Source organism: Otolemur garnettii, unplaced genomic scaffold (assembly GCF_000181295.1).
Source record: "Otolemur garnettii isolate 467f Iridium unplaced genomic scaffold, OtoGar3 scaffold00124, whole genome shotgun sequence".
Lineage (NCBI taxonomy): Eukaryota > Metazoa > Chordata > Mammalia > Primates > Galagidae > Otolemur > Otolemur garnettii.
The window spans coordinates 4560252-4581832 of NW_003852519.1; the positions used below are offsets into that span (position 1 = coordinate 4560252).

Here is a 21581-nt window from a genome sequence, read left to right on the forward strand (position 1 = left end):
TTGTTGGAGATTCATTGAGGGTACAAGATACCAGGTTACATTGATTGCATTTGTTAGGTAAGGTCCCTCTTATAATTGTGCCTTACCCTCAAATTCTTTTTCCATTTTTGTAAGTAACTCTCACAAAGTAATCACCAGCAAAAATACTTTTAAAATTCCTGATTAACATCACCTTGGTGCTGAGCATGGTGGCTCACGCCTGTAATCCCAGTGCTTGGGAGCCTGAGGCAGGTGGATTGCTTTAGGTCATGAATTGGAGACCAGCCCCAGCAAGAGTGAGAACCCATTTCTAAAACATAGCTGGGCGTTGTTGCAGGTGTCTGTAGTCCCAGCTACTTGGGAGGCTGAGGCAAGAGAATTACTTAAGCCCAAAAGTTTGAGGTTGCTGTGAGCTATGATGCCATGACATACTACTGAGGGCAACAGAGTGAGACTCTGTATCAAAAAAAAAAAAAAAAATTAAAATAAATAAATAAATAAAATCACATTGGTTTTCACTTCTGTGTTTTTTTTTTTAAATTGACTTTTTAAAATATAAACTTCATCAAGGTAAATATTCATTCAGTAAAATTCAGGTTTCTAGTGTACACTGTGATGAGTTTGACACAGTTTACCTGTAACCACTCCTCTAATCAAGAAGTAGAATATTTCTTTCCTTTCCTTCCACCCCTCAACTTCTACCCTAGTCCCTGCTTAAAGGCCTTGTTTTCTCTTCTAACACTGACACCAGTTGTCTGAGTTGCCACCATCTGTGCTTGCCTCATCACCTGGTCATCCAGCCACTGAGGTTCTCTGGTTAGCAGGCTCAGTCCACTGAGGGCCATGAGTCCAAACAGCTGCCAATTCTCTTTTCTGCTTATGGCTTTTTTGGCAAGAGGCAGACACCAGTAAAGTTGTTCCAAACGCAGCCAGGAGTGCACATGGCATCGGCCAATCAGAGAGCAGCTTTATCTCAACACTTGCACAATTGTGACACGTCATCAATAAGCATCAACCGCTCTCGGGAAGCTTATTTCATAGAAACCATCTTGTGCGGGCAGAGAAGAGGCCTTAGGATGATGTCTCTGGCAGACGAGCCCTTAGCTGACCTAGAAGAAGCAGAAGAAAAGGAAGAAGGAGGAAGCTAAGGGGAGGAAGAAGAGGAACCAGCAATTGAGGATGTGTAGGAGGCACAACTGGATCTTTCTGGGGATTCAGTCAAGAGCATTGCCAAGCTATAGGACAACAAGATGTTTGCTGAGACTATGATGACAATTGAGGAGTATATCAGCAAGCAAGCCAAAGCTTCAGAAGTGATGGGGCGGGTGGAGGCAGCCCCAGAGTACTGGCTCAGTTGTCAGTGCCAACAACCTGACTGTGGAGATGGAGAATGAGCTGAACATCATCTGTAAGTTTATCCAGGATAAGTACTTGAAGAGTTTCCTAAGCTGGAATCCTTGGTCCCCAATGTGCTGCTTACACCCATGTGGTCAAAGAGCAGGGCAATAGCCTGGACAAATGCAAGAACAACAAGAACTTGCACCCGTATCCTGACCAATGCACCATCATGGTTGTCAGCGACACTGCCTTAACCACTCAGAGGCAGCAGCTGTCAGAAGAGGAGCCAGAGCGGTTGGAAGAGGCTCCAACATGGCGCTGGAGCTGACTGCCTCAAACCACTGCATCTACCAGTACATGGAGTCCTGCATGTCCTTCATTGAGCCCAACTTGTCCATCATCATCAGGGCATCCACAGCTGCCAAGATCATGGGTGTGTCTGGCAGCCTGACCAACCTCTCCAGGATGCCCGCCTGCAACATAATGCTTCTTGGCATCTGGCACAAGACACTGTCTGGCTTCTCATCTATCTCTGTGCTGCTCCACACTGGCTACATCTACCACAGTGACATTGTGCAGTCGCTGCCCCTGGATCTCTGGCAGAAAGCAGCCAGCTGGTGGCCTCCAGGTGCACATTGGCAGCCCGCATGGACAGTTTTCATGAAAGCACAGAGGGGAAGGTGAGCTACGAACTGAAGGATGAGACAGAGCATGAATTTGACAAGTGGCAGGAGCCCATGAAGCAAGTGAAGCCATTGCCTGCCCCCCTGGATGGCCAGCGAAAGAAGGGAGGCGGCTGCAGGTACAGCAAGATGAAGGAGCGGCTGGGGTTGACAGAGATCTGGAAGCAGGCCAACCGCACGAGCTTCAGAGATTGAGGAGGACACCTACTAGGAGGACCTGGCTTCAGCTTGGGCCACCTAGGCAAGTCAGAGAGTGGACGTGTGTGGCTGAGGCCACCAAGGCCAGGCTAAGACACTGCAGCGTACCGTCCAGAAGCAGAGTGTTTTGTATGGTGAGAAGTCCACCATCGCAGCTGCTCCTCAGGGACAGCCTCCAGTCTGTCCTTCACCCCACTCCAGGCCCTGGAGACTGTAAACCCACAAGCAGCAGAGAAGAAGGTGGCCGAGGCCAACCAGAAGTACTTCTTCAGCATGGCCAAGTTCCTCAAGGTCAAAGGTAAGAAGAATGGCATCATGTCCACCTGAGTGGCTGTGCACATCCAGGGTGGCTGTCCACTAAAGGGAGACAGAGGCCCACCTTTCTGAAGGGATTGGGGAGGGGAACTGGCACTGTGTGCCCCAGTGCTGGGACCATCCAGGCAGGCCTGGGAAGAAACCCAGGTGGTCTCCCCCAGCACCAAGATCACTGTCCCATTCAGGGAGCAGAGGAGGTTTTCATCATGCCTTGTCTTTTTCATTTTAACTTGGAAAGGAGATGCTTTTGGGGAGAGAGAGTACAACTAAAACAACATCATCAAGAAAAAAAAAGAAAAGAAGTAGAACATTTCCATCATTCTAGAAATATCCTTTGTGTCCCTTTGTAGACAAATCCCCTCTTTTCACCTGCTGCCCCAGGTATGACTGTTAATCTGATTTTGTAAACATTCATTTGTTTTGCCAGTTTTAGAACATCATCTACTCACATTATATGTACTGTTTTATGCCTTTTCTTTGCCCCACTGAAGATTAAAGATATTGCTGAAATTATTGGCATAACATTGTTTATATTTCTCTTATTCTGATATCTGTAGGATCTGTAGTTGTATCTCATTCCTTATGTCTTATATTGGTCGCTTTTGTTTTCTTCCTGTTACTGTTGTTCTCCTCCTTTCTTCCTTCTCTGCTTCTGCTTCAAGAAAAAGAGTCTTGCAAGGGGTTTGCTAATTTTATTTTTTAAAAAGAGCCAGCTTTTACTTTGTTCTTTTTTTTTCATTATTTTTCAGTTAAAGATGTTTTCTAATTTTCCTTGTGGTTTCTCTTGTTATTTGGAGTATTATTTAGAATGTTATTCATTTATTTATTTATTTATTATCTATGTCGCTCTCAGTACTGAGTGCCATAGCGTCACAGCTCACAGCAACCTCAAACTCTTGGGCTTAAGCCATTCTCTTGCCTCAGCCTCCAAAGTAGCTGGACTACAGGTGCCCACCAAATGCCTGGCTATTTTTTGTTACAGTTGTCATTGTTGTTTAGCTGGCCTACGCCGAGTTCAAACCTGCCAGATTTGGTGTATGTGGCTATGCCATAACCACTGTGCTACAAGGTGCCAAACCAGCTAAATATTTTTGTGTCCTTCTGGATATTCTGTTGTTGATCTATAACTTAAAATTCTATACTGCTCAGGGAATATTTCATGTGAGTATCTTTTGCCTTTTCAAATAAATAAGTTATAGCTCATTTTATGGTACTACTTAAGCATACACTTCAAGTGTATACTTAAAAGAATTGCATTTACATGTTAGTGCAGATGTCGTATCAATTTTTTTGATAGTATCTCAAATCTAGTTTTGTTTTGTCTTTATGGTCTGCTAGTTATATTTATTAACTGAGAGGGCGTTAAAATCTCTAAATATGACTGTGGATTTGTCTACTTACCCTTTTGTCCGTATTTTCTTCATGTTATTTTGGTGTTCTCTTATTAGGTATATACACTTTAAGGATTATTGTTTTTCCTTTTTTTTTTTTTTTTTTTAGCACATTTATCATTATAAAGTGTCTCTCTGGTACTAGTCCTTGTCTGAACGTCCAGTTTTTCTGACGTTAATCTAGCCACACCAGCTTTCTTGTGTTTACCATTTGCATGCTGTATCTGTTTTCTATCCTTTTATTTTCAACTTATCTGTGGGTATACATTTAAAGTGTTCTTTTGTAGGCGTTCTTTTTTTTAATCTGTTGTGACAGTCTCTGCTTTTTAATTAGTGTTTTGTTCATTTACATTGATCTGCTAGGAGTTAAGTCTGTCATTGCAATTTTTTTCTTATTTGTTTCAATCTATTTTTTGTTTCTTTTTTCTTGCCACTTTTTGGATTCATCGGCTGTTTTGTAGCATTTATTTCTTCTGCTGGCTTTTTATCTAAATTTCTTTGTAATTTTTAAATAGTTACTTTAACAATTCTAATATGCACATTTAATTTGTTATAGTCTACCGAGAATTAATGTTTCACTTTATATTTCATATGTCACAAGCATAAGAACCTTACAGTAATTTTATTTATACCCTTATTGGTCTTTTCTGTGATTTTCATGTTCTTCTACATGTGTTATAAACCCCACATTACAATGATGTAATTTTTGTTTCAACATTCATTTGTCTCCAAAGGAAATATAAAATGAGAAAAAACTAAGATAACTTAGTATATTATATTTTCTCATACATATATCATTTTTATCTTTATTCCTTTCTGTAAATCTGAGTTTCTGTCTTGTATAATTCAGACTGGAAAACTTCCATGGGTATTTTTTGCAGTGTAAGTCTGCTGGTGACAAATTCTTTCCAGTTTTGTTCATCTGAAAATGTCTTTATTTCACCCCCATATTTCAAGAATAGTTTACTGAATATGGAGTTTTGGGTTAACAATTTTTTTCTTATTTCAGTATTTAAATGTCATTCTTTTCCTTGGAATTCCATTTCTTCTGTTTCTCTATATGCAGTGTCTTATCTTACTCTGTCTGTGGTCAGTTGGTCTTTTCTTTTTATGTTTTTTTCACTAATTGGACCATGATGTGCCTAGATACGCTTTTCTTTATATTTATCCTGCTTAGCATCTGCTGAGCTTCTTGTATCTGTGGGATCATATTATTTACCAGTATAGGATATTTCAAAACCATTTTTCTAAGTATCTTTTCTACTCCATTCTCTCTTTCCTTCTAGGACCCCAGGTATATGAATATTAGATTATTGGATATTATTACATAGTCTATGAAGGTCCCATTGATTTTATTTATAATCTTTTTTCTTCCTCCTTTCTTTTGATTGGTTAATTTACCTGGATTGTTCTTCAAGTTCTTTGACTGTTATATCCCATCTCATTTTTGCTTTTACAATGAAATTTATGCTACTATAAATTTTTATTTTTTAAATTTCTACTTCTTTTTTGTAATTTTTATTTCTCTACTGAAAATTTCTATTCTTTTTGCTTATTGAGTGTCTGTTTTCCTGTAAGTCCTTGAATATACCTATGGTAGCTGATTTAAAGACCTTATCTGGCTTGGTGCCTGTGGCTCAGTGGTTAGGGCATCAGCCACATACACCAAGGCAGGTGGGTTCGAACCCAGCCTGGACCTGCTAAACAACAATGACCACTGCAACAGAAAAAATAGCCGGGCATTGTGGTGGGTGCCTGTAGTCCCAGCTACTTGGGAAGCTGAGGCAATAGAATTGCTTAAGCCCAAGAGTTTGAGGTTGCTGTGAGCTATGATGCCAAGGTACTCTACTCAAAATACATGAATAAATAAATAACAATAATAAAGCCCTTATCTGCTAATTTATATCTCTGGATTAACTCAGGGTCTATATGTTGAGCTTATAATTTTCCAGTATCTGAAAATAATTTTGTTGTGTTTTTTGGTGATTTATAGTAAGAAGTCATATCTGGTAACATTTATTTTGTTATGTCTGGAATTCTTCACTGCTTTTGTTTTCCCATCAATGTAGCATCAGAAGTCTCAAAGGAAAGGAGTTTATCATTTACATCCACAATAATTTTTTTATAATTTTGATAGCCATGTAGATTATGGCAAAAACAATTATTTGAACAGAAGGTAGGCAGAGATATCTAATTATGTTAGTCTGACATTATACATCATCATAAGTAAAAACTCAGTTAACCAAGGTGTTTACATTTTTGGTCAACTAAACCATTAGTCGGTTTAATCTTGTTTAGAAAATCTTCCAAAATATTTTTAAAGGAGAGAGCATAGTCATACGAGTAAGAAGACCAGAGATTTGTTCTTTCTTGCACATTTCATCACTTTGAGCAAGTAAATTAGTTGGATTATCAGTTAAAATGCAGTGAGGTTTATGAATGCATTACAAAATATAAATTAAGTACTTTGTGAGTTGTTAAAAAGTATTAGTATACTATCCTACCCCATCCTATCTTAGTAATAAAGAAACATAATTGGATCTTTTTTTCCAGATTCTTACAAGGTATTATTTAGAATGTAACTTAGCAGAACCACTTCTTATTGCTATGGTACTGAGCTGTATTTCTATGGTACTGAGCTGATCCGTGGTACTGAGCTGAATTTCTTTCTGTACTGATTCCACAGCTTACTACAGTAGTAGAATTATTCAATCAATCTCAGATATGGAGTTGTTTTTCTAACTTTCATCTCTGTCTTCAAAAAGAAAAGTATAAAACAATCGGATTGTGAATCATAATTAGATGTGATCCATTTAATTGTATTTTTATGGTACACTTCTTAGCCTTTCTTATTTATTACCTCTCCTAATATTTTTATTCTGGAAGTTATAGCAGCCACATCAGCTCTTCAGACGTGTATCCAAATAGAATATCTCTTAGGGGAGTGTCTTTTTTTTCAGATTAATATGAGGGTACAAATAATTAGATTATGATAGTACAAATAATTAGATTATGATGTTTGCATTTTTTAGGTAAAGTTCCTATTACAGGTGTTGTCTCACACCCAAGAGGTGTGCCCATGAGGTGGAAGCACACTAATCCCCCTTCCTTTCTCCCTTTTCCCTCCTTCTCTCAAAATGTCTTTTAACTAAAGGTGACTTTACTTAGCATCCACAATTATCTAGAACCAAACCAGGAAGCAGAAAAAAAAAAGAAAACATGTTGAATGTATGAAAAACATGTGCTATAATCTGTAACGCAACCACAATAGTAGCTAAAATATCTCTAGCATTTACTGAGAGATTCTTTTAAGGGTACTATGGATATTTATACTTAATCTTCACAAAAACCTTATAAGATAGGTACTCTTGTGAGATAAAATTAGAACATCAATCAAAAGGGTGTTTTTGCTGCTGTTCTATATGGTCATTATTGATATTTGGAACATTCTAGGTATTTCCATCTTTGTTATATCACTTCCTGTCTGTGACAGCCTTCCCCCCTCTTCGTCAGTTTTAAAGATTTAAATAAAAATTTCCTACTCTGCCAAACCTCCCATTGATCATCTAGAGGCAGAATTAATTAATTGATCATATTGTTGTGCTCCTAGAGCTGTTGTAAATACCAGTAGCATTTGTCATATAGTACATATATAATCAATAGTTGTTTCACTGTCAAAACTCTGAGCTCTCCTAAGGTTAAGGACTACATCCTTCTTCTCCTTATTCTTCTGTGATTATTAATATGGCTGGCATCTAGTAGAGTGTCAAAAAAATTAACGAACGAATGAATGAGAAAGAAAAGCTAAGGAAAAGCAAGAAGACGCAAAGTGAACTTTGAAAATCTAGATGCATTTTTCCAGATGTGCCACAGTCTTGTTGAGTTTGAACATGTTATTTTGGAGAGCAAAGTTTTAGTTTAGTTGGACAAAAAGATATATAATCTATACCCTTGGCAAGGAGATTATATTTTGAAGGAATTTAATTTTTAGGTGATGCAAAAGCATTGAAGTTCTGTAAGAATTTGGAGTTGGATATAGAGAGAAGGAACAACGAGGGAGAAATTTTTGCTTTGGTTTTTTGATCAAACAAAACTGGATGTTCCATTTACTATAGTAGAGATGTAGTGAGAGAAGTACACATAAATGAGAGGTAAAATAGGAGTAAACAATGCGAAGGAAATATAATCAGGGAAGAAAAAAACAGGCTTTTTTTTTTTTTTCATTGAACAATATAAGAACAAGGTGATAGGAAGTAAGATAGGGAAGCATAGTAACAGAAAAGAGATGCCTAAAGCAGGTCAATCTACTGTTAAGGGATTTCAGCCCTGCAAGTGCACACATTAAGAATAATGGCAGGATGTAGAAAACTGGCTTTATCTTTCTGTAGCGGTGGAATGTTCGCACACACGCAACAGCTAACAAGCTTGGCTCTGAAGTTATTTTAGACCTTATCTTTGGAAATAATGCAGGCATGATAAATAAGGTTGGAGTAGAAAAGCACTAAAGATGCAATCATAATGTCATCAGGTTTGAATTGCTGATGAAGATCTGTGGGAAGTGTACTAACACAAAAATATAGGGCTTGTGGAAAGGAGACCTTGAAGGAATGCAAAATGAGTTTTGAACTTGGCTTAGAATTTTGCAATATATAGGAAATCAAAAATGAAAAAGATAGGGACCAGGGGAGGGAACATTCAAAATTCACTCTAATAAGATCAAAGTAATACGGAAACAATGAGATGAAGCAGAAAAATAAGAGAAAATATAAAAGAAACCATTCAAAGATAAATAAAGGGAGAAAAATAGCAGGAATCTTGCTATGGCTCAAGGAAGCCAAAATCCTAAAAAAGAAAAAAAAAAGCAATGATTAATAGCAAAGTGATATGGAAGATTTAAAAAAATGTTTTTGAAAATGTGAATATTCATCAAATGATAGAGTAAAATGACAACATAGATTTATTTTTCTGAAGATTGTCACAAGTCATACTGAGTCCTTCATCTCAGGCTGCAAATCTTTGTATACCCAGAGTATCGATCCAGATGGCACATCTAGACTCCTGTGGTGTTCCAGCTTGGGTTTTTTTGTTTTTTGTTTTTTTTAAGTAAGATCTTGCCTTTCATAGGAAAAGCATTTAGTTTATGAAAAGGTTTGTTGCAACTAAAAGTTCATCGCTCAGGAAAGCATAAGACCACATAGATTTATATCGGGTTAAGACTTAAAGGATTTAAAGCATGAATTTATTTACAGCTCCTTAAACTAGCACTAGAAATTAAACTACTTACAGGGTAAAAACTAATTAACTTGCTATTTCATCCATGGAGTAGATTTAAATTCAGGTCCCCAAGCAAAAATTTGAGAAAATTTACCCCCCACCCCCGGCATCCTTTATTGAATAAAAAACAAAGAGCTCTGCCAAGGAAAGCAGTTATCATATTTTCTGCCTTCCCAGCAGTGTAGGCACATTGATGGTGCATTTTGCTATCTACATATCCTTTTAAAGAACAGGTTAAGTATATGATGTACACTTAAACATAAAATGTTTCCTTCTTCATGGCTGGGCTTATGGAAAAAAAAGAAAAGGAAGAGCTTACAAGCTTCATTTCTATCTGGTATATATACTAGTTTGTGTAAAATTTTACTGTTTGAAATCATTAAAAAATGTAACCCAGTTTATTCCAAAACCACATAACTGCCTCCTCCAGAGTTAACTTGCCTAGAGAACTTTATGGATGTAAAGACTAGTGCACACTAAGTACCTAGGAAATGTTTATGGGTGGATTCAGGTATCAGACGTATATTCATGGGGATATATGTGGCTATATTTGTAAACAATACACAAAAATCAATTTTTTAGTAACACTATATTTTCCCATTCAACATCAAGGGATTTGATTTTCCTTTCCAAGTGAAATTCTGGTACATAACGTAGATGCTAGACCTGCAGATACTCGTTCATGTCTCTGAGATTCTGTTATTCCTTTGTCTGTTAATTCCTAACACTTTAACTTTTAATTATTTATTTTTTGATATCTGTGCCAAGTAGTTGTTGATGTATTAGTGAGCTCTTAAAATGCTGGGAAATTGAAATATTTAAATAAATCTCTCAGCGTATTGTACCAGGTGGATACTTGATATAAATATTTATTGAATTGTGAGTTGGTAATTTACAAATTCTTCTTGCGGCAATCCTGAGAGGGCAGTAAGAGAGTCATCTTATTATTGTCTTTTAGTAAATGAATACTGTAGCTCAGAAGTTAATCAGCCAGACCAAGACCACATACATTAAGTGGCAGGGTTCTGAAGGACTCTTGACTCCAAATTCCATGGTTTTGTTTATGCATAATCCTGCCCTCCACCCTGTGATTGCTCTGTGTGTTAGATGGTATATATAGGCATGTTTAACCTCTGAAGGCTCCGTGTGTTTCTAGAGTTCCTGAATGAGATGTTATGGTACACTGTACCATTGAAGACAAGAGAAGGAACACAATAGACAAGAGTATTTGCAAAAAGGTGTAGGGGGTGATGGATGTGGAATCAATGTGAAAGAGAAAAATGAAAGCAAGCCCAAGGCTCCACCGATGAGAGCCCCACAGTGAATCCTTGTTGAAAGGAAAAGGTAAGGTGCCCAGAGCTGAAGGGTCTCTTCTTAGGCATCTTCCAACTGTTTTTTGTTGTTGTTGTTGTTTGTTTGTTTGTTTATTTGTTTATTTTTGTATGTGTATGTGTGTATGTTTACTTATTCTGCTGATGCCCCCGTAATGATGCCCTTAGAAAAGTTAACAGGATTAGGACTTAGAATTGCTGCTTGAATTCTGTACTAGAGTTCTTGGGGTTTTTTTTCCCCCGCGAGATACTCTTACCTAGAGTTCTGAGAGAATAGCTAGGGAATGACAGCGAAAGGGACCCGGTCTTTTTTCCACCTATGAAGGCATAGAAGAGATGACAAAGCTGAAAACAATCTGAGCATCAAGGAGCAGAGTAGGTCAGACGGAAGGCAGGAGAATGGAAATGTTGTTGGAACATATTTGGAAGGAAATTGAAACCTTTTTGTGATGAGTTGGCAAGAAATCAGACATCGAATTTAGGGAAAGGAGGGTCATTGGATAGTAATACTGTGTTCAAATACTTGTAGTATTTTCCTGAGAAAGAAACATATTTCTTTCTTAGCCCAAGGTAATCGGACTGGGACCAACTTTTAGAAGTCATGGGAATATGGATTTTGGCCTAGTTATTATAAGGAAGAATTTTGTCAGAGTCCAAGTCATCTAGAAATCGGACAAGACCACATCAGAAGGGAAGAGAGATTCTAAGCAGAGCCTGAATACCAACCGAGTGGAGCTCACATTAGGCATGTGATACTTCACAACCATTAGAGATGCCTTTTGCTTCAGGGTTGATGTGATCCTATGTAGTAGAAAAGAAAAACATTTTGTATACATAGACACACACAATTGGGTGTGTGTTTGAAACTTCAGTGCAGATTATAATCCAGTATAGACAGGGCTTCAAGGTACAGAAATAATGGGAAAAGGGAAGTATGTTATAACAACATACTGCAAACTAGTACTTTTTTTGCCTGGTTCTAGTGATTGGAAGCCTACAATCCAGGAGGCGCCCTCTGAAGCTGGCAGGCAGGAATCCTTTCTTGTCCCCTCTAGCTTCTGTTGTTTGCTGGCAATACTCAGCATTCCTTGGCTTGCAGATCCCTCCCTCAAACTTCTCAGGACGTGGCCCTCTGTGTGTGTCTGTCTGTGTCTCTCCTTCTCTTCCTAGAAGGATACCAGTGAGATAATGGGCCTCACTGTGACCTTATCCAAACTAATTATATCTGCAGACACCTGTTTCTAAATAAGGTCACTTGCTGAGATTTGGGGGGATGGGATTTTGACATCCCATCCCCTTTGGGGGAACACAGTTCAACTCATAGCAAGGCAAAATAGGGTTCATGCTCTGTGGTTCTATCATTTTCTATTAAGAAGATCTGAACAAGTTAGAGAAAAATATTTTGAGTTAAACCAGCAAACTTGAATTCAGGCACAGAAGATTGATTTTTCCCTGTAAGCAATGTTGGATGGTTTTGTGGATAGGGGAAATCTAGTAGATATTAAATATTTTTATCTGCAAAAAGCATTCTGTAAGGTTCTCTATGGGAGATTAATGGCTGAAATAAAGAATGAGGCATTAGGAGATAAATTTGCTTATGAGCAAGAGACAGAGACTAACAGTGAAAGGAAATACTTTTTTAGATTGGAAAAGAGTGACATACAGCACAAGCCAGGAATCAGTTTGGGGACCTATGGGTTTTTCACTTTATTTTTATTGGACTTTGTAATAAAAATACAGATCTTCAAACAGTCCGAGACAGAGTGAGTAATACTACAAGCATCAGTAATCAAAAGTTATTCTCTATCATAAACTAAATGACTGATAATAAATACTGACACAAGACTACACAATGTACCATAATATTATAAAACGGAGCAAGCGATGATTCTCCTGTGTTCTCTTTTCTTCTGCGTGGGCAGATATTTCTTTATTTGCTTTCTTAAAAGAAAAATATTTTCAGATTTCTAGGTTTACTTTATAAGCCAAATAAATGAAAATAATTTTTTTTTTTTTTTAATTTGGAAAGATGTGTTAAGTGAGAGAAAAGATGGTTGAAGCAAGAGTAAGGTTGTGTTGCCATCACGAGAATAAAGACGTTCGGGGCTCTGTGTGTTAAATCGCTCAGCAAGCTATTCAGGGAAAAGACTTGAGTGAGGGGCGTTATTGGAATCATCAGCCTATTCTGCAACCTGACTTTAATGGAAGCATATGCCAAAAATCATTATTAGAATGAGGAAACTGCATATCTGAGGGAGGGAAATACAGCTGGAACATTTTTCTCTTTTTTAAAATTTTAACATGGCTCTAAAAAAACCTGTACAATTCTTGTATATATAACTTTTAGTCTTCCCAGGAGCTGGTTAGGTATGTGGGAAACATACTTTTCAAATGGAGACTTTTTACCTGCAACTCCTTTTGTCTGAGACACTAGACGGGCTTTACCAATTCCTCCCTCTTTCCACCTTATTTGTGCTTTGTCAGTTAAGCCAAGAGAAACAGAGCAAATAAACATTCAGAAGTTAACTCACCGAAGTTACAAAGGCTTAGAAAGCGGTAAGGCTACTAAAGCATAAAGAAGCGGCATTACCCTCAAACCTTTCATTTTATAGGTGACAAAACCTGAGAGGATTCAGAAAGGTCAGATACACAGGGAATTTGCCCAAGGGCAAAGAACTGAAGTCAAAACGGAAGTCTACTGGGTCGCCCTGGTTCTCATTCTGGGCCACACATGATAAGAGTTTCCTGAACAGCTTTTTAAATAAGCTGTTGGAAAGATCCTTCTACCTGCGATTCTAACTCCAGTGGGTGTTGAATAGAACTAAAGTAGTCAGTGCTTTTAAAAGTACTTTTAAAAACTTCCCCAAGTGCTTCTAACTGTGTGGGCAGGAATGAGAACCTCTCTGATCCAGAATCTAGGTTTCCAGGATTAAGGCAGAAGTCAGTCTTTCTACTCACACTTGTAGTTTAGAAATTATTTAGAGAGAGAATTTGAAATGCAGGGGAAGGGGACCTTTAGCATAGATTCTAGTCCACAATCAACAAACCAACTATTTTATTACTGGTAGTAACATTGAATCTATATTCCCAGAGAAATAAGATTGTCTATGATTGTGTGGTCTCTAGGCCCACAGAATAACTGAAATTTAGCCTTGCACCGGTAGTTCTGTAGTCCCCACTAACAAATACAACCGTGTTTTTGTGTTACTGGAATTTCTTCTTCAGTAGGTCCTTGGTCTCCAGGACTTGAAGAATGAACCCATGGACCACAGATCAGTGGTAAGAAAGGATTTTATTAGACAGAAAGGAATACAGAAGGAGTAAAAAGTACCAGAGCTTCTGGCAAAGAGGAAGACCCAAGTCTGAAGTCTTTCTCCTGGGTCCTTTGTCGAGGAGTATATATTATTTGGAGGATTACATTTTGGCTAGGATTTGGTAGGTGGAAAAATTGAATGCAGTCCCTCCCCTGGGGCAAGGTTATTAGCTTTGTAGTTTTTTGTCTCAGGGAAGGGATTGGGGTGTATGCTTCCTACTCAAGGTGGAACCACCCCCAGAACATCTCAGGCTCCTTTGTTCATGATCTTGTTAGAGCCCAGAGGGTGTGGCCTGGAAAAGGCAGCCTTGTGGAGGCTGATTTCTGAGCTCACCTGGGTCTAGAGAATGGGGGAATCTCTGACCAGTCCTGAATAGGGGAATCCTGTATCAATAGGCCATAGACTTATATTTTAAATTTAGGTTTCTAAGAATGTATTTTTATCCTTCTGTTTTTATAGTTGTATTGAGGTTTCCCCTTCTTTCATTTTTAACCTATTAGAGTTAGGATTTGAGCAGGGAGTTACCCAAGTCTAAACTATGCCAAGAAGTAGAACAAAATGAGGGATTGAGGGTAGTGAAGGCTGGAGTAGAGACTGAGGAATTGTGGGAGAGGGGAAGGGAGTAGTAAAGAGGGGGAGGGGCCGAGGTTCTCTGCCATTTCAGTGCCAGGGGATATTTTTGCCCCTTGAGTAGGCTTATCTAGTAAGTATTTAATGAAGACATAATGTTTATCAGATGCTATTCTAGGCATTGGAGAAGGATTAGAAGAGAGAATGGAGGAAGAAAAGTACTGCATAGTTCCTGCCTTTTACAAAATGACATTATCTCTTAGTGTGGTAAGAAAGTGAAAATAGTTTCTGATTTGCCCTGTTGAGAAAGCAGGTACCCTAGGGACAATCTGTCCAAGTACTAAAGGAAGGGGGCTAACCCTCTCTGGAGGAGTCATAGAAGAATTCACAAAGCAATTGGCATTTGGATAGGAGACTTAGGTGGAGATGCAGCAGAAGGTGTCTTAGGGAGAGAATCGCTAGCTCTTTTATACAGAGATGTAAAGGAATATTTTATGGTGAGGAGGCTGATCTGCTGGTGAGTAAATGGAGAAGGGTCAGGAGAGGTGGCGGATTAAGTTAGTGAGTAACTTGGAACTTGATGCCATGCTAAGGATTTGTGTTTTCTATTTAGAGGTTGATAGTGCTGAATATAGGGACCCGCCCAAATAGAAGTGTCCTGCCCGGGAAAGAACATCCAGCCCAGGAAGGAATGAATATACCAATCCCTACCCCTCTGAGCTCTTATATTCTCACCCAACCTTAATCCACATGCTTACTTCTTTTTTGAACTCAGCCTGCTTACAGCAAAGTGAATAAAAGCCATATTGCCCACACAGAATTTGGCTCATTCATGTCTCAGGATAACCTCTCATTTTTGGTCCTTAACCTCTAGTTTTGATGTAGAGAACCCAGGATGGGAAGAAGCCCCCTGGGGGGCTGAGTTACACCCCATTGAACCCACTCCCAACTAGATGGACTCTTGTTCTGATGAGAAGGGAAATAGGTGGGACCCCTCTAACCCCTGACCCCCTCCAAGTTTTTGGTCCTTAACTTATCAGAGGTATGGAATGTTTTAGCTTGATGAGTGAGTGATTGACTGAGTAATTGATTTATCCATTTGTTCATTCAACCATCAGGATTTATGGGGGAAGTCCACTGTGTGTCAATCATTGGGGACAAAGATTATCAATCACACCATTCTTACTGTTGAGGGACCTAACATAGCCACACAGGAAACCTTCTCTCTTCTCCTTCTCCCCTCCTAAGGCAAAGGACACAAAGTATGAAGCCTGACTAACTCCATTTTGTACCAGCTGACTCTATCTTGTTCATGGTTTAAAACTTTGCAGCCTCCACTGCCCCTCCCCTCACATATTGTTATAGGCCCCAGAGTGCGCATACACCCTGCAGAAACAAAAAGACAAGTTTAGAGTTGCAAGACCTTGAAAATTCCTAGTCTCGATATAATATGTGCTCTCCTAAAGCCCCCCCCCCAACTAACTCCCTCCCTATAGACTCTAATCTTGCAAGTCTTGCTTCTATAACTCCTTCATTTAGAAAATGCCCCACCCCCACCCCCACTAAAAGCACAGGTTAAAAACCCTGCTCCCCTGCTTCTCTGGGCCAAGAGCTTTTTTGGGTACGAATCCCCTCTCAGTGTCAGTTAATAAAGGACCCTAAAACTCAATTGGACCCAGTATGCTTGCATAATTCTCTATAATTCCACTTGCATTTGGGTAAGACAAAAGGACTTAGTCCCATCTTCCCAAGAAGTTTGAGCCAAAGGACCCTAACTCACCAAAGCCCTCTGGGCAAGCTGTGAAATTTGCCCACCCTCCTCTGGCCCCATATACAAGGGGTCTCTAACTGCCCCCCAGGCACAGACGCCCTCTTTGCACTGCCCAAGTGGGTCTCTGTCCCTTTCATTAAACCTGGCCTGATCATCTGTGCTTGCCGCTCATACCTTTCACTTACCCCTAGGCAGTCTGTAGTGGTGGAGCAATGACCAGGTTTGCACTTCAGCAACATAGCCTTCAGGCGGTGTCTTTAGGCTGTGATGACCTCGCTGACCGTGAGGAAGAGCAGAACTGAGGCTGAACAGTGGGGCTGAGGAGGAACGAAGGGCTGAGGGCATTTTCATGGGGCAAAATTGATAGTACCTAATGAATGATAGCATGATGAGGGGGGAGGGAGGAGGCAGACCAAACTCCTCCTAGTGCCATTTGTTAGGGGAAGGAATCTAAGAGAAGCCAGGCTTTTTCCCAGGGCAGGAACCAGAGCCTCTGCTTCCCTTTGTAAGACATCCAGCCGTTCATTCTGCCCTTGGCTCAGTGCAGAACGTTAACATAGTCTCACTGCTTTTCTTCTACTTTTCTGTTTTTGTAACAAGAAACAAAACAATGTTTTTAAGGAATTTGATTAAGGCTATTGAAGGTAAAAGAAAGAATGAGGCCATTTTTCTGTTCAGAAAACATTAGCAAGACAAAGCATGTAAATCAAAATGGAGAAATAATACAGTAGCTCTGGTGCTTCAGGAGGAAAAGGAAATTCACGCTTTTTTCTTGACTTATTGGGATGATACTTTGCTGGTGACCCAAGAATGAGTGTTATGATATGCTTTCCGTAAAATATTTATTACCAACTAGGGCGTGGAAAGTAAGTTTCCTGTGTTAAAAAGCAGCTAAATTGGGCAGGGACAACAGAGGAGACACTGAATAGTCAAAGGAGTGGGAAAGAGTCTGGATCATCCAAGCCACACAAAGCCGCACGAGGCTGTCACACTGGCTTCATATTAACATTCTAGTGAATAATTAAAAGATCCCTGTTTATTTTTTAATAAAAAGAAAAAGCATGTATGTGTTACCTCAGAGTTTGTAACGATGCCTCCAGTTGTATCCGTCATTGTGGTTTTTCCCGGGATTGTAGATTAGATAACTGAGATGCTCAAAAAGCAGATTTTTCTTGTGTTTCTTCTTCTGTGTTCTTATTTTATAGTGTTCGATGTTACGATGCCTCTCAAATGTATAAAATAGAAATCCTTAAAACTGCTCTGAGACATTTTCATTATAGTTGGTATTTTCTAAATTGAGTGGTTATTAAATATATTTTTCTGCTGAAATTATTTTTGAAGTACATATCTCGTTTTCATTTGCTGGCTGTAAGAGGCAGAGCGATACTACGTTTCTTTCTGCCCTGCTTTTTAAAATTCAGACTCCCAGGAGGTGATCAGGTACTTCTTTATAATTGAATATACATTTCAGTTAAAACTACCCCTTCCCACTAACTGTTTTCTCTGGTCATTCCTTAGGGATAGAGGAGAAAAGTTCAGTGGGGGGTTTTTTTGGTTTGTTTGCTTTGTTTTTGAGACAGAGTCTCACTGTGTTGCTCTTGGCAGAGTGCTGTGGCATCACAGCTTACAGCAACCTCAAACTGTTGGGCCCAAGCAATTCTCTTGCCGGAGCCTCCCAAGTAGGTGGGACTACAGGTACCCACCACAACGCCTGGATGGTTTTTTTGTTATTGCAGTTGGCATTGTTGTTTAGCTGGCCTGGGCCATGTTTGAACCCACCAGCTAAATGGTGTATATGGCTGGTGCCGTAACCACTGTGCTATAGGCACTGAGCCACAGTTCAGTGTTTTATTCAAGATGATTGACTCTGAGGAGAGAATCACTTACACAGAGACCAGACATTCGCGCTCAGTAACAAAGAAGAACACAGACTTTGGTGGAGCTATAATTTTGCTGACTTGTGTGACATGTTCTATGCTGTTCAAGGTGGTCAGTGTTTCAGTAACTCCAGACATACCTGGGATTACTGGAACCTGCCAATTTCTGAACGGTCTGCCTGAGTTTATAGCTACTAGATGACGGTAACAGTGTTTGTACTTTGAGGGAACGTGCACCTGAAGAAGGGTAAGAATAGAGCAAATGATATTAGAGGAAAACTTTGCTGAAGAACGTGAGGCAATGAGTTGGGAGAGTGTCAAGCCTGAATGAGCACTCCCGCTCGCCAGAGCCAGAAGAGGCTGGTACCCTGGAGCCAGAGAGGCTTTGTTGAAAGTTCAAGTGTTCTGAGAGCTTAGAAGGAAACCTCAGTGTGGACTTTTCAGATAAAATATTGCTTTCCTTAGTGCCCTAAATAAGGTCCAATCAAATAAAATTAGGATAATGGGTACCAGGCACTTGGTAACAGCAAGGCTATTCTTCAACTCTTAAGTTGTTTGCTAGAGAAATTACAGATAAAGAAAAGCCAGGTAGAAGCCAATATATATAACTTTCAGTTAGGGGCACCTCTTACATGTGAACAGGAACTGATTAGAACTTTGACAGAGAACTCAGAGCTCCTCGGAGCTGCCCTGTGGGATTTTCTTCTTTCTTTCCTTCTTTATTTTTTAAAATTTTAATTTGTATTAATAAGAATTGTATACGATGTGTTCTTTGTTTTTCTGAGGTTTTGGGGGGGAGTTTGGAGGCAAGCTTCTACCCGATTGCTCAGGCTAGAGTACAGTGGCATCATCATAGCTCCCAGCAACCACAAACTCCTGGGCTCAAGCAGTCCTCCTGCTTCAGCTCTAAATAGCTGGGACCAAGGTATATACCACCACACCTGGCTAATTTTTAAAAATATTTTTTATTTTAATTTTTTGTAGAAATGGGGTCCTGCTATCTTTTCTAGGCTGATCTTGAACTCCTGACCAAGGGATCCTCCCACCTCAGCCCCCCAAAGTTCTAGTGTTACAGGGGTGAGCCATTGATGTACATTGTGAGATGATTACTATAGTCAAGCTAATCAACATACGTCTCCTCGCCTAGTACCTTTTGTTTGTTCTTTGTGGTGAGAACATTTGAGATCTACTTTCAGCAAACTCCAAGTATATAGTATAGTGAATACAGTGGTGCTAACTCTGGTCACCACGCTGCACATCTCTGGTTATTTTCTTAGCTAGTTGCTCAACCTGTGTCTCTGACTCTTCCCTCGCTCTCTCCTGAACTATCCTTTTGATAGAGCAGTGCTGCTGTTCTTCTCTTCCCCTACAACAGTGATTTTCAACAGGTGTGCTGTGGCACACTGGTGTGCTGTGAGGGGGTCTTAGGTGGGCTGCAACATTTCTTTCTTTTTTTTTTTTTTTTTTTGAGGCAGAGTCTCACTATAGCACCCTGGGTAGAGTGCTGTGGTGTCACAACTCATAGCAACCTCCTACACTTGGGCTTAAGTGATTCTCTTGCCTCAGCCTCCTGAGTAGGTGGGACTATAGGCACCTGCCACAATACCTGGCTATTTTTGTTGCAGTTGACATTGTTGTTTAGCAGGCCTGGGCCCGGTCCAGGCTCAAACCCACTGGCCTCAGTGTATGTGGCCGGCACCCTACTCAGTGAGCTACAGGCGCCACCATAGTAAGTATATTCTTTACTTTTTTTTTTTGATCAACATAATTTAAGTGTGCTGTGGAAGTTTTACTATAGGTTCAATTGTGCCATGGGATGAAAAAGGTTGAAAAACTCTGCTCTATAATGTTGCCCTTACGGGCCTTGCTTCCTCTTCTCATCTCTCTCTCTTTCTTTCTTTCTTTTTTTTTTTTTTTTTTGAGACAGAGTCTCACTTTGTTGCCCTCACTAGAGTGCTGTGGCATCACAGCTAATAGCAACCTCAAACTCTTGGGCTTAAGCGATTCTCTTGCCTCAGCTTCCTAAGTAGCTGGGACTACAGGTGCCCGCCACAATGCCTGGCTATTTTTTGTTGCAGTTATCATTGCTGTTTAGCAGGCCAGGGTTAGGTTCGAACCTGCCAGCCTCAGTGTATGTGGCTGGCACAGTAACCACTGTGCTATGGACACCAAGCCCCTCCTCTCATCTCTGTCAGTCCCCTACCTTGTCCCAGCTCTATGCTATAAATGCCTTCAAGAGTTGAATTTGGATGCATTCTGATCTATAAATGACCTGACCTCTTCTAGACCCATCCCTTATCCCTTGCCCCTTATTACCACAAACCAGGTGACTGAAACAACAGAAATTTATTGTCCCAGAGCTCTGCGGGTTAGACGTCTGAGACCCATGTGTCAGCAGAGTTAGCTCCTTCTGAGGCTGTGAGGAAGAATCTGTTCCGTGCTTCTCCCCTGGTGGATCGCTGGCAATCTTTGATATTTCTTGGCTGGTGAAAGCGTCACCCAATCTCTGCCTTCATTTTCACATAGTATTCTTTTTATAAAGACACTAGTCAGATTAGGGGCCTCCATTCCAGTGTGACCTCATCTTGACTAATTACATCTCTAGCAACCAACCCTGTTTCCAAATAGGGTTACAGTCCGAGGTACTGGAGATTCAGACTTCAGTATATGAATTTGAGGGGAATCCAGCTCCACCCACAACAGATGAGTTCCAACTGAGGAAAGCAAAGCTAGACTTTAGGAAAAAACACTTTGCTCCCATGGCTGAGGGCTGAGTGTTTGCCTTATGTAGGAGGGAAGCTGTGGGATTTTATTTGTCTGCTATTGGAGGCAGCTGAAAACAACTGCTAAGCGGCAGTGCGGAGGAAGTAGACTGTAGGGCTGTTGGAAGAAACCCAGATGAGTGTGTGGTTGGTGGAGGTGCCAGGTAGTAAGAGTGTCATGAATGACGGAGCTCCCATGCTCCCATTCATGACATGAATGACGGAGCTCCCAGCTTCCGTCACTCCTCTTCCCCCAAACCTGGATACCTAGGCTTTCTTTGCCATCTTGAGAATCCTTATTTCTATTTAAACTCCTTTGATAATTTAAAGACCAGAGCAAGCCCATCTCCAACCTGGCAGGTGATAGAGGCTGTGGAGATGGACAGTCAGATGTGTCTTTGCTCTTTCTGTTTCCTAAGAAAACACAATTAAGCAGAATGCTCAGGAGAGGCTGGGATGGGGGGGTACGTTAGGATCAGTTAGGGTAAACGTGCTACTCTGGTCTGGCCTGGGATTTACTACCACAAGAAGGCTAGATAAGTATTTTCTGATGTCCAACCAGCCAGGAATTTACAAACTTTTGGAATGCAATCCATTTCTGAGTTAGAGAATTACATTATTAAACTGCTCAATTTAATAATTAAAGGTAGAGAATGACGTCAGTTCATCTGCATGGTCAGCTGTGAAACAGCTATTTCATATATGCAGATCATTTGAATCCAAATTTCGAGATTTGCAACCAAATGTGCCAGATATCAATATATACAAAGAAAAAATT

The 21581-nt window shown here is 40.0% G+C and overlaps 1 protein-coding gene and 1 pseudogene across 2 annotated transcripts in view; both read left to right on the forward strand.

Moving 5' to 3' along the window:
• The window catches only part of DERA (deoxyribose-phosphate aldolase), a 99109-nt gene that overhangs the window by 53418 nt on the left and 24110 nt on the right, over positions 1-21581 (forward strand). The window lies entirely within an intron of this gene.
• On the forward strand, positions 822-2525 carry LOC100943367 (annotated as a pseudogene).